The 10639-nt window shown below is 42.1% G+C and overlaps 1 protein-coding gene across 5 annotated transcripts in view; it reads right to left on the bottom strand.

Annotated features, from left to right (window-relative positions):
• The window catches only part of RHOBTB1 (Rho related BTB domain containing 1), a 121207-nt gene extending 114966 nt beyond the window's left edge, over positions 1-6241 (bottom strand). For 3 of the 5 annotated variants that reach the window (XM_032312426.1, XM_032312417.1, XM_032312421.1), the window contains exon 1: positions 5763-6015. The gene's annotated coding sequence lies outside the window, so the exon portion shown is untranslated. Of the gene's footprint in view, positions 1-430; positions 447-5762; positions 6016-6169 lie in introns of those variants that run through there. The other 2 variants (XM_032312419.1, XM_032312420.1) reach the window with 2 other exon arrangements.
• Positions 6242-10639: the final 4398 nt, after the last annotated feature.

Below are 10639 nucleotides of genomic sequence, written 5' to 3' on the forward strand. Positions count from 1 at the left end.
CTTGTTAACGGAGGAGCTGACACCAGGCTATTGACCCTGGAGCCCAGGCCGCCTCCAGTTTCACTCTACCATCTCCCTTTGATCACCTTCTCATCCCTAACCGATACATCACTAAGCACACGCTGTTTCCCAATGTAGGCAGTCTTAAAACTCTTCAGAATTTAAGGCTGTCCACAGTCTGGACTTTTGGAGAAACCAGTCCAAGCTAATTTCTCAATATTCCTTACTAAAAATCCTCAAGGCCTAAGGGAACCTGCCTTCTGTCAAAGCCTTAAGTCTCCTAAACCCACAATCCAGCTAAATTCTCCTTCTCTTAAAGGCCAAGTCCAGGGGCACCTGAGTGGCTCAGTAGGTTAAGCACCTGTCTTCAGTTAAGGTCATGATCCCTGGGGGTCCTAGGATTGAGCCTCACATCGGGCTCCTTGCTCACCGGAGAGTTTGTTTCTTCCTCTTCTCTGCTGCTCCTCCTGCTTGTACACACACACACACACACTCTCTCTCTCTCTCTCTCTCTCGCTCTCTGTCAAGTTAATAAGTAAATAAAATCTAAGATAAAAAAAAAAAGGCCAAGTTCATATTCTACTTTTGCAAGATACCTTCTAGACCCACCAGCCCAGAAGAAGTAGTTTGAAGAGCCGGCCTCTACTGTCTACGTTGCAAATGATCCTGATGTCCCCAAGAACTTTGGCAGCCTGGATCTATGCAATACTATGAGAGTTGTGTTAGAAAGTGCTATTGGGCACTTTTCTCAGGAGCATGTTCAGAACTTTTATCAGTTTCTCAAAGCTCAGCATTACCATCCCCTCTCCACCCGGCCCACAGCCCAGCCCCAAGTTCTGGAAACTAATGACATTAAATGCTAATGTTCACTGAGCATGGTTGCCAGATTTAGCAAATAAAAAAATATTATATGGGACATGCCTATACTAAAACATGATTTGTTGTGTGTTTGAAATTCAAATTTAACCGGGCATCGTGTACTTGATCTGCAGCCCTTTCCTTGAATGTTTTGTGGATATAAATCTTTTCTCTCTGCTATACTGAGTGTAATCATCTGGAGGGCAAGGGGCTTCATTACTACTTCACAGAACTTAACACTTAAATTTATTGCTAATTATTGATTTACTTTTGTGGTCCAACAGAAACATTTTGGAACATTCTTGATTTGGGGGCGATATCAAACCCAATAGCTATATCATGATTATATATATATGGCTTTTGCTACAAGGAAACAGATTCCCATCATACCTAGTACACTATTTGCTAGCTTCACCTCGAACTTTCCCCCAATTACCTTTGTTTAAAAAAATCCTCTTATAAGGAACCAGGAAAATTTCAAAACATACTAAGAGTATTATTGAATCTCAAAGTGAGGTCTTCAGACTATTTGATTGAGAAAATCACTAAAGGTGTTAAAAATGCAGTTGTCTGGACCCAATCTCAGACCTATTAATTCAGAAATGTGCAGAAAGGCTCTAAATAATCTGGGTTTTTAAAAGCCTTCCAGATGATTTTTATGCCCTCTAAAGTTTAAGGACTGCTTTTTTTTTATGGGATGTAATACTCTAGCAAGGATTGCTCTTTAAGTTAGAGAAGAAAAGTTATTTTAGTCCTTAAAAACAAGCCATCATCATTTGGAGTTTAAAATATCAATCATCTTTTAAATGTATCTTGAATCTATCATGCTAGTGGTAAATGCTCAGCCCTGTAGATTTGCCATTTGGAGCTCCTCAGCATTGAAACAGAACTGGTAAACTAACGATAGGTATTAAAAGGCTGCCTGATAGATCATTAAAATAGTAAATGAGTCACTGAAATTTATACAGGCCATACAAAATTAAAAAAATAAGATTATCTGAAGTAGAGTGTTCTACTGTGTACTAATGTTGCTATCGAGGATTGGTCTGGGAAACCTAAGGCCCTTTGGGATTTCAGGGGGGGAAAAAAAGTGTCATTTCCTAACACTCCCTGCCGCTGTTGACTGGGTAGTCCCTGTGATTTTTGAGGGCTTGGTGAGGCGTGTGCTGGTCTAGAAGCCAGGATGCACAGGTTCTCTATTTTATGTTCTGGGTCCTCATCCATAAAATAATCGTTTGGACCATTAGTTGGTCTCCAGTGTGTCGTCATCGTCTTCTTCTTCTTTTTTAAAAAATATTTTATTTATTTATTTATTTGTCAAAGAGAAAGAGAGAGAGAGCGAGAGAGCGCATGCAAGTGCGCACAAGCAGGAAGAGGCGGAGAGAGAAGCAGGCTCCCCTTGGAGCAAGGAGTCCGATGTGGGACTCCATCCCAGGACTCTGGGATCATAACCCGAGCCAAAGGCAACGGCTTAACCAACCGAGCCACCCAGGCGTCCCTCTAGTGTGTCTTCTGAACCTAAGTTCCTGTTATCATTCTGAGGTTCAGTTTTCTCTGTTGCAAAATATGGGGCTTGGACTATATGTAGTGTGTCTGCTTGTCCAGGGAGTCCCATGGTAGCTGTGTTTTCTCCATTAATGTGCTTGGATCCCCATTCATAATAGGCTCACGGTAACAGTGTAAGATTGATGATGCTTCATTTGGGTTTTCCCAGGGATGGGACAGTATATCGGCCATTAGCACATATCCTTTGCAGGAGATAATTATTCATTATATAATTACAATCATATAATTCATAATCATTCAAACACACTAACTGATCACAGCTATATGCTGTGCATCACTGTGCTAGACCCTGGGAAGACAGTAATGAAAAAAGTCAGGCAGAAAGAGCTCCAGGCTCATGCGGCTTACAGTCTGATGGGGGAATGATGGAGAAGATAAAAACAATAGCCACATGTAAACAGACGTGTAAGTAAAATAAGTGCAGTTTGTAATCAGTGTTTTAAAGGGATCACTGGGCCTGAAATAGAAAATAACAGAAGAGTGTTCGGGAAGAGCCTCTTGGAGGGGGTGATATTTACTTCGACCAGCAGGAAGGAAAAAGAGACCAGGGAGGGGGTTGGAGGAAAGGCCAGGGCAGGGAAGAGCATATTCTGGAATCCTGTGGGAGGAGCTGTTTATGTGCTTGGCATCCAAAGGTCTCTTCCATCTCTGAGAGGGAATTTAATTCAAAACTAGAGAAAGGAAATCAGAAGCCCAAAGGGCTGAAGGGACTGATCTGAGGTCAAATGGCCAGTCAGTCAATGGGAGAACTCTTCCATGCCTCAGTCTGGAATGTGAGCTCTTCCGAGGGATCAGGATCACAGTGCAGCAGGAAGCACCACAATGCTTTGGTTCAAATCCTCGCTCTTTGACTCATCAATTGCTCGTCCTTGGGTACCAGAGCTTTTTTGAGACCCAGTTTTCTTTTGTGTGAAACACAGATGATATTGACTGCATCAGATTGTTACAGGGATTGAATGAGCTAATGTGGCTGATTGCCTGGTACATCATAGGCACCGTGCTCAGTAAATGAAAACTCCTTTGATTTTTCACCGAGTGCACTTTCACCCAAACCAAACTGTTGGAAAATAAGTAGGGCAGAGGTTAAGTGATTTGGATAAAGGAAGAGTGCTAACAGTGGGGAAGTTCTGGAATATCGGGCTGGGGCCTGTTCAGCAGCTATTCATCTGAGGGCTGAGTGGAGGAAATGAGGAAAGGCCACTGAAGGTGGGAAGATGTCAAGAAAAACATCTCCAAATTTGTGGTTCGGCTCACAGCTTAATTTGCTAGTGGGAAAACTACAGTTGTCTTCATAAAACAGAAAAGGACCATCCTTAGTAATATTTGTACTTACAATTAGCATATAAGAAACAGGTTTTACTCTAGGAAACCAGTAAGCAGAAAAATGAGACACTATTATTAAATACACGTAAAGAGAAAATGTGATGTTAACATGTCACTCAATCCACTGGGAACAAATTAATTTAATTATCTGCAGGATATTAAAATGATTGCCGGTATTAAGGATACTTAAAAACCAAGCCCATGGTATTAGAAGAATGAATAATTTATCTAAGTAACTGTGAAGATTTTCTTCATTGTGAACAAAACCACAGATTGAACTTCAGCCTTAAAATACTGAGAGGCATATTTCATGGATTAAAGCGGACAGCTAGCTCTAAGGCCATCCCACAAAAGCTGTTTGCTCTCCCCTTAGACATACCCAAAACGTGAGGGAATATTTATGGTTCAGGCACACTTGAACCAGGGCTGAATATTTCTTAGTTTTGGAAGTTCAACTACTGGGTCCCTTTTCCCCCAGCCATAAGGTAAGTGCCATTCCATATATAACTTTTTGAAATGCTGCTTACTTTATGATTCTCTGCCGATGGTGCCTTATGGGAGAAATTTTATTTCAAAGTTTCACAGGATGTGAATTGAACTCATTATTTTACTCTAAACTCATTGTTTAATTGACAGGAAACATGCATTCTAAATCATCTTGTATGCATGGCAGAAGCGGCTACATAAATTTAACAATGGGTGGATTATTACTATTTTGCATATTTATGGAATTTTATATTCAGGAAGCATTTTACAAATCTTTTATTAGTTAATCCTTACACTTACGAGTGAGTCTGACAGGTGGTAAACAATGCTTTGGGTTTTAAATTGCCAATACGTGAAAACTTTAATGGGGGGAAAAATCTACTGCATTTCTCCTTGCTCCCAAACTTGCCAAGAGCACATTTTTGATACTTTTCCCCCCTCACCAGACACCAGGGCTAGAGGTCTGCAAGCAGGTTGGTGTCCACCTGAAACACAAGGAGAAAGGGGCATACTGGGCTCTGTCCCAGGTCAGGTGGCCAACATCAGGGGAAACCTCAGAAGACACCAAGGTGATATTGACAGCATTCCCAGGAAGACACATCCCAGTAACAAAGCACATAAACAGACACATTAGGAAGCAATTTTTCTAGAACTATAGAGTTAACTTGATTTTCAGTTCTAATGATGCCATACTTACTGGACTCACTCTCTAATGACAGCACCAGTTCTTTCCAAATGAATGCACGTATGTTAAAGAAATAAAACAACTCAAACTAAGAAAGTTTATATTTTCTTTTTCAAAAAGTTACAAATTGAAAAACACTTCACAACTTTGAATATTTCCTGCAAAGTTTTTAGGATCCTCCAATGTACCCCTCCTCCAGATATAAGAAGGTGTTGAAGAGCAGGGCAAAGAAAGCCTGTATGGATTAAAGTCTCATTGTTGACCCAAACCTTTTACAGCCTAGGGCTTTCAAAGCTACCAAACCAAGAAAAATCAATCACGCATCACCTGGGGGCTGGAAATGAGGAGCTGCAGATGCTGCACCTACTTTCTGAAGATTCCAGCATGGACACGTCGTCCTGCCCAGATTCTAATCTCTTCTGAGTGACAGTGTCTCTATCCCTCTAATCCCTCAGGCCTCCGCCTCCGTGGTGTGTGGGGGTGTGTGTGTGTATGTGTGTGTGTGTGTGGTGTGTGTGTGTGTGTGTGTGTGTGTGTGTGTGTGTGTGTGATGGAGGCCAGTTGGGTTGGAGGGTGCAGAGAACACCCAAAGTATATTGGAAGCTAACACCCTGTGAGGCCCCGTGCGTTCTCAGTGCCGCTGGGCAGCTGTCAGGAGGTCAGCGTAAGGTAACCAGGTCACCTCTCTTCCAGGGGTACAAAGGGATGCTTCAAGACCTCGCGTCCCCTGGGTGCGCGGGTACCGCGAGAGCGCGCATGGAGGGACCCTCTGAGTAACACCTCCCACCCTGGCGCGTCCCCCATGCCCCCAGACGCGGCCCCGCCCCGCTTGCGCTGACTCTACCTGCAGACTCTGGAGGCGCGGCGGCAACGTCTGGCGGTCCTGCGGCTGGCCGGGCTAGCGCTCCGGCTTTGTAAAGCCGCCCGACCCCACCCTCTCTCACCTCGGGGGCCCCGGTCCGCCAGGAACCTCGGCGTTGGGCCACCGCGCTGCGGCCGGCCGCCGCCTCTCTAAGGGGCGGGGGCTGCCGGGCCCTCCCCACCTCGCGGCCTGCTCCGAGACCTTCGGGCGGGGCCCTGGGCCGCTCAGATCCCCGCCCCCCTTCCCCGGCGCTGGCACCCCGCGGCGCCAGCTCCACCCCCTACACTGGGGGGTCCTCAAGCCCTGGTCAGTCTAGTGCCTGTGACCCCGCCCTTGTCTACTCATGGCGGGAGGGACCGCGCCCCAATGTCGCCGTCCCCACGACCCACCTCTGGGATTCCCGTGGGGTGTTAGGAGGGGAGTGGAGGCCAAGTCTGGGGAAAGTTTCTGGCGGAGTCAAGGGTCAGCCTTTTCTTGTAGGGACGTTCTCTAGCCAAGGGATAGAAACCCAAGCGATTCTATCTGCGGTTTCTGCTGACATCACAAACCACACATCACTCGATGTCCTGTTGGGTAGTTTACACAAAGACTCCCTATCATTACTGCAGCCGTTTGCACGTTTGCCCTTCAGAACCCCAGCCGAGTGACATTTCAGTGGAAGGGTTAAAGGAACTTAATTTTTTAATAAAAACTTAATGCTGGAAACCAGTACATTCATTATATGCTAGCTCTGCCCCAAGCTCCTAGCATGGTCTAATCTGGATAATTCAGACCTTTCAGTGACCAGGATTACATAGGTCACTATCTCGCACTTCCAAATCTCCAGAACTTTCCCTGTCTTCAGTCGCCTTTTTTATTTCCCTGGCTATATGGAGGAGGGGTGAAAATGAAATGCAACAAAAACAATTTGAAGAGCTTTTAACAGCGGGTATAAAAGTTTATGGGAGAGACTGTCTGCAATCATTGAAAATAAGATTCGGAAATTATCTGTAGATCTCACGCTTCAGTTTTGCCATTTTGCTTGAATTTGAGTTATGGAACGCTAGTAGTATCTATTATTTTTAGCAGAAATAATACTTTTCTAAGAATTATTAAGCAGATTAAATGTATAATATGTTGTCAGATCATCAACATCAGTTATGATGGCGGATCATGGTAAAACTCCCTTTACAGAAGAATGAGGTCACCACCAGCTGATAGGAGACACAACATCTTTCTGGTGAGATAAAATTGGTTTTGTCTTAGATGTTAAATGATAGAGAAAGGTAAGCTAGAAAACAGAATCTCTCTAGTCCTATCTGCCATCTAATGAATATATTGCCTTTTAGTTTCCCTCTTTTTTCCAATTGTTCCTAATAAGCTGTAATTTAAAGATTGCTCAAAACTTTGGTATTCATTCATTTTTTAAAGTATTTAATGAGGACTGGAAAACTGCCTGGCATTGAGCTTGGTGCAGGTGATACAAGGGTGGACTAGACAGATAGATACAAGTTCTCCCATCTAGGAGTTCACATTCTGTGGGTGGTGAGAGAGTCACTAAACAGGCAAGTGCAAACATAATTAATTGTGCCTGTGAAAAGTGTGTGGAAGTATGGAGCGCTAGGAGAGGAGACCTTCTAAGTGGTCTGACTTCTACATTCCTATTTGAACTCTAGAGTTATTTCAGTGCTGCAAAGTTTTTTTGTTTTAGTTAGTTTGTTTGTTTTGTTTTTGGCTATCCTTTCTTTCATGTCACATATTCAGTCCATCAGGAAACCCTGATTAGCTCTAGCTTCAAAATGTTTTCCAAATCTGACCCTAACTACCACTCTCCCAAAGCAGCATTGCCTATTTGGATTTCTGAAAAAGGCTCTGTACTTGTCTTCCTGCTCTCAGTCTTGTGCCTATGTTCTATTATCCATGGAGAATTTAAGGTGACACTTTAAAAGTATATGTGCTGAGCGCTGTGAAGTGTATAAGCCTGACGATTCACAGACCTCTACCCCTGGGGCAAATAATGCATTACGTGTTAATAAAAATAATTAATAAAGAAATGAATAAATTAAAAAACAAAACAAAAAGCATATATATTAGCTCACATCAATCTTCTGCTCAAAAACCACCAATGGCTTCCCATCACTTTGTTTTTTTTTTTAAGATTTTATTTACTTAGAGAGAGAGAGCGCGCAAACACATTTGCATGTGCCTGTGAGCCTGGGGAGTGGTAGAGGAAGAGGGAAAGTGGACTCCCTGCTGAGCAGGGAGCCTGAGTGACTGATGGACAGACAGATTGATGGATGTGGGGCTCCATCCCAGGACCCTGGGATCATGACCTCAGCTGAAGGCCGATGCTAAGCCAGCTGAGCCACTCAGCTGCCCCCCTTCCCATCACTCTCAATCACTTCCCATTTTGACAACACAAACTTGACTCTAGTTAACCACCAAAACCTTACATATCTGACACCCCATCTCTCTTTGCCTCCATCTTTGTCACTGTCCCCTCCCCAACCCTGCCACCCTCTCTAGTCTTTCTGCTGTTCTCTCATTGCTCAGTCTTTGAGCCTGGACTCTTCCTCTCAATATTCTACTGAGGCATACTCCTCAGTAACAGATATTTGCTCCCTCATGCTCCTATCAAGAGAGGTAATCCCTGACCACCTCTTCTAAAATAGTCTCCTCTTGCAACCCTCTCACTCTCTCTTTATTCCACTTGAGTTTTTCTTATAATTTGCACACATACACATGCACACATTTATTGTTTGTTGTCTCTCCTTTAGAATGAGAACAACTTGGTTATAATGTCATGCATGCAGAAGATACAAAATAAATATTTGGAAAGAAAGCATATAAATTGGGGGAGCTGGGTGCTTCAGTGGGTTAAGTGTCTGCCTTCAGCTCAGGTCATAATCTTATGGTCCTAGGATTGAGCCTCGCGTGGGCTCCTTGCTCAGTGGGAAGTCTGCTTCTCCCTCTGCACCTCTCCCCCGCTCATTCTCTCTCTCTCTCTCTCTCTCAAATAGATACAATCTTTTTTTTTTTTTAAGCATATAAATTATGTTACAGACTGAATGTGTCTCCCCAAAATTAGTATGTTGAAGCTCTAATCTCCAATGTGACCAAACTTGGAAATAGGGTCTTTATGGAAGTAATTAAGGTTAAATGAGGTCATAAGTGAAGGGCCCTGATCTGATAGGATTAGTGTCTTTTTAAGAAGAGACACTGGAGAGTTCACTGTAGTACAGAGGAAAAGCCATGTGAGCACCCAGAGATGGCAACTGCAAACCATAAAGAGAGTTCTCATCAGGAACCAAGCCCACAGGCACCTTGATCTTAGACTCCCCAACTTCTAGAACTGTGAGAAACAAATGTCTGTTGTTTAAGCCATCCCATCTATGGTATTTTGTTATGGCAGCCTTAGCCAACTAAGATAAATTACATACAATGTAAAAGAAAGTTTCGATGCAATCTATATTCATACATTATAGTCAATCATTTCAAGATTACTAATGCATGAAATGGTGTGATGGTGTGACCTTCAGACAATTAACAAACTTTGCAGGATCTCCTGGAATAATGAGGTTTGAAGATTAATCTTATCTGGAACCAAGAATAGAGTAAGTATTTAATGTAAACAAAAGTCTTGTACAGCTTGTTTCTGAGGTCATGAATGACTGAAGCTCACAGGAGTAAGGATGGTCTGGTCATGTTCACCACAGTGAAAAATGCTGTTTCAAGAGACCACATCCTCTAAACTCCATAAAACTTTCTACTGGTCCAGGGAAGGGCTCTTATGTTACGGTGTGCTTAGAACATAGTCATGGCCCATTGATATTCAAGTAAAGTATCAGATATTTCTGATAATAGCTTTCCTTACCTACCACAGCGGCTTCTACCCTTTACTTCCAAAATAGGCTGTGGGCAGTAAACTTAAACTTCCTTTTTTTTTTTTTTTAGTTTTAAAAAAAAAAAGCCCTAAGCTTTTGCAAATATATAATATACAGATTGATATGGCTACCTTAGTTGCTGATAGGTCAGTTGGTCTCCTGTGCTCCCTAGCAGAGGTATTCTGAGAAGATACTGGAAGATCTCACAGCATGGAGGGGCTAACATGTGATCCTTACTCTTCTTTTTTTTCATTTCCATTGTGTTGTATCTTACTGATTTTATATGTGTTCACTTAAGGAATTAAGGATTCTATTATTCAGTATTAACCAAACCAGCAGTCACAAAATAGAAAAATGTCTTAAAAGGATTTCTGTAAAGAAGATAATGCTAATAGTACAAGCATAAGCAAATAACAGGAAATTGTGGAATTGAAGCTTTCTGATTATAGTAAGAATTCTTTGCCATAATGGGAGGTTAAAAATGTTAATGATTTACTTAATTCAGTCTTACCAGAAGTCGGCTTCTGCGTCTCAATGAAATGATCAAGAAGACATATGAAATATGGAATAATATCTAATTTTATTACCAATGAGCCTTACCTTGAGTATATATTACGCTTTGAGACATAGGCTAATAATGTGAAGCACTGTGACTTAGTAAGAAAATAACAAATATGATCTAGTTCATCATTGATTTTTAACAATTCTATTTGTGTTTATGTTTTTATAATGTATAATGGCATATGCAATACATCTTATTAATAAATTAATAGATGAATAAATATTGGGGATATATACAGATCATGTTTAACTGATGGACTGTCTATCAGAAATGTTTGGAAACATTAATTTCCATAATCAGGGGTAAAATAACTCATTAGAACCCAAAACCCTGCTCCTGAAAGAAAAAACAAAACAAAACAAGTAAAAACCAACTTCTTAATCAGAGAATACCTATTCAGGGTATGGATTTTCCGGAACCTTTTAAAATTTTAT

Source organism: Mustela erminea, chromosome 14 (assembly GCF_009829155.1).
Source record: "Mustela erminea isolate mMusErm1 chromosome 14, mMusErm1.Pri, whole genome shotgun sequence".
NCBI classification, from domain to species: Eukaryota; Metazoa; Chordata; class Mammalia; order Carnivora; family Mustelidae; genus Mustela; species Mustela erminea.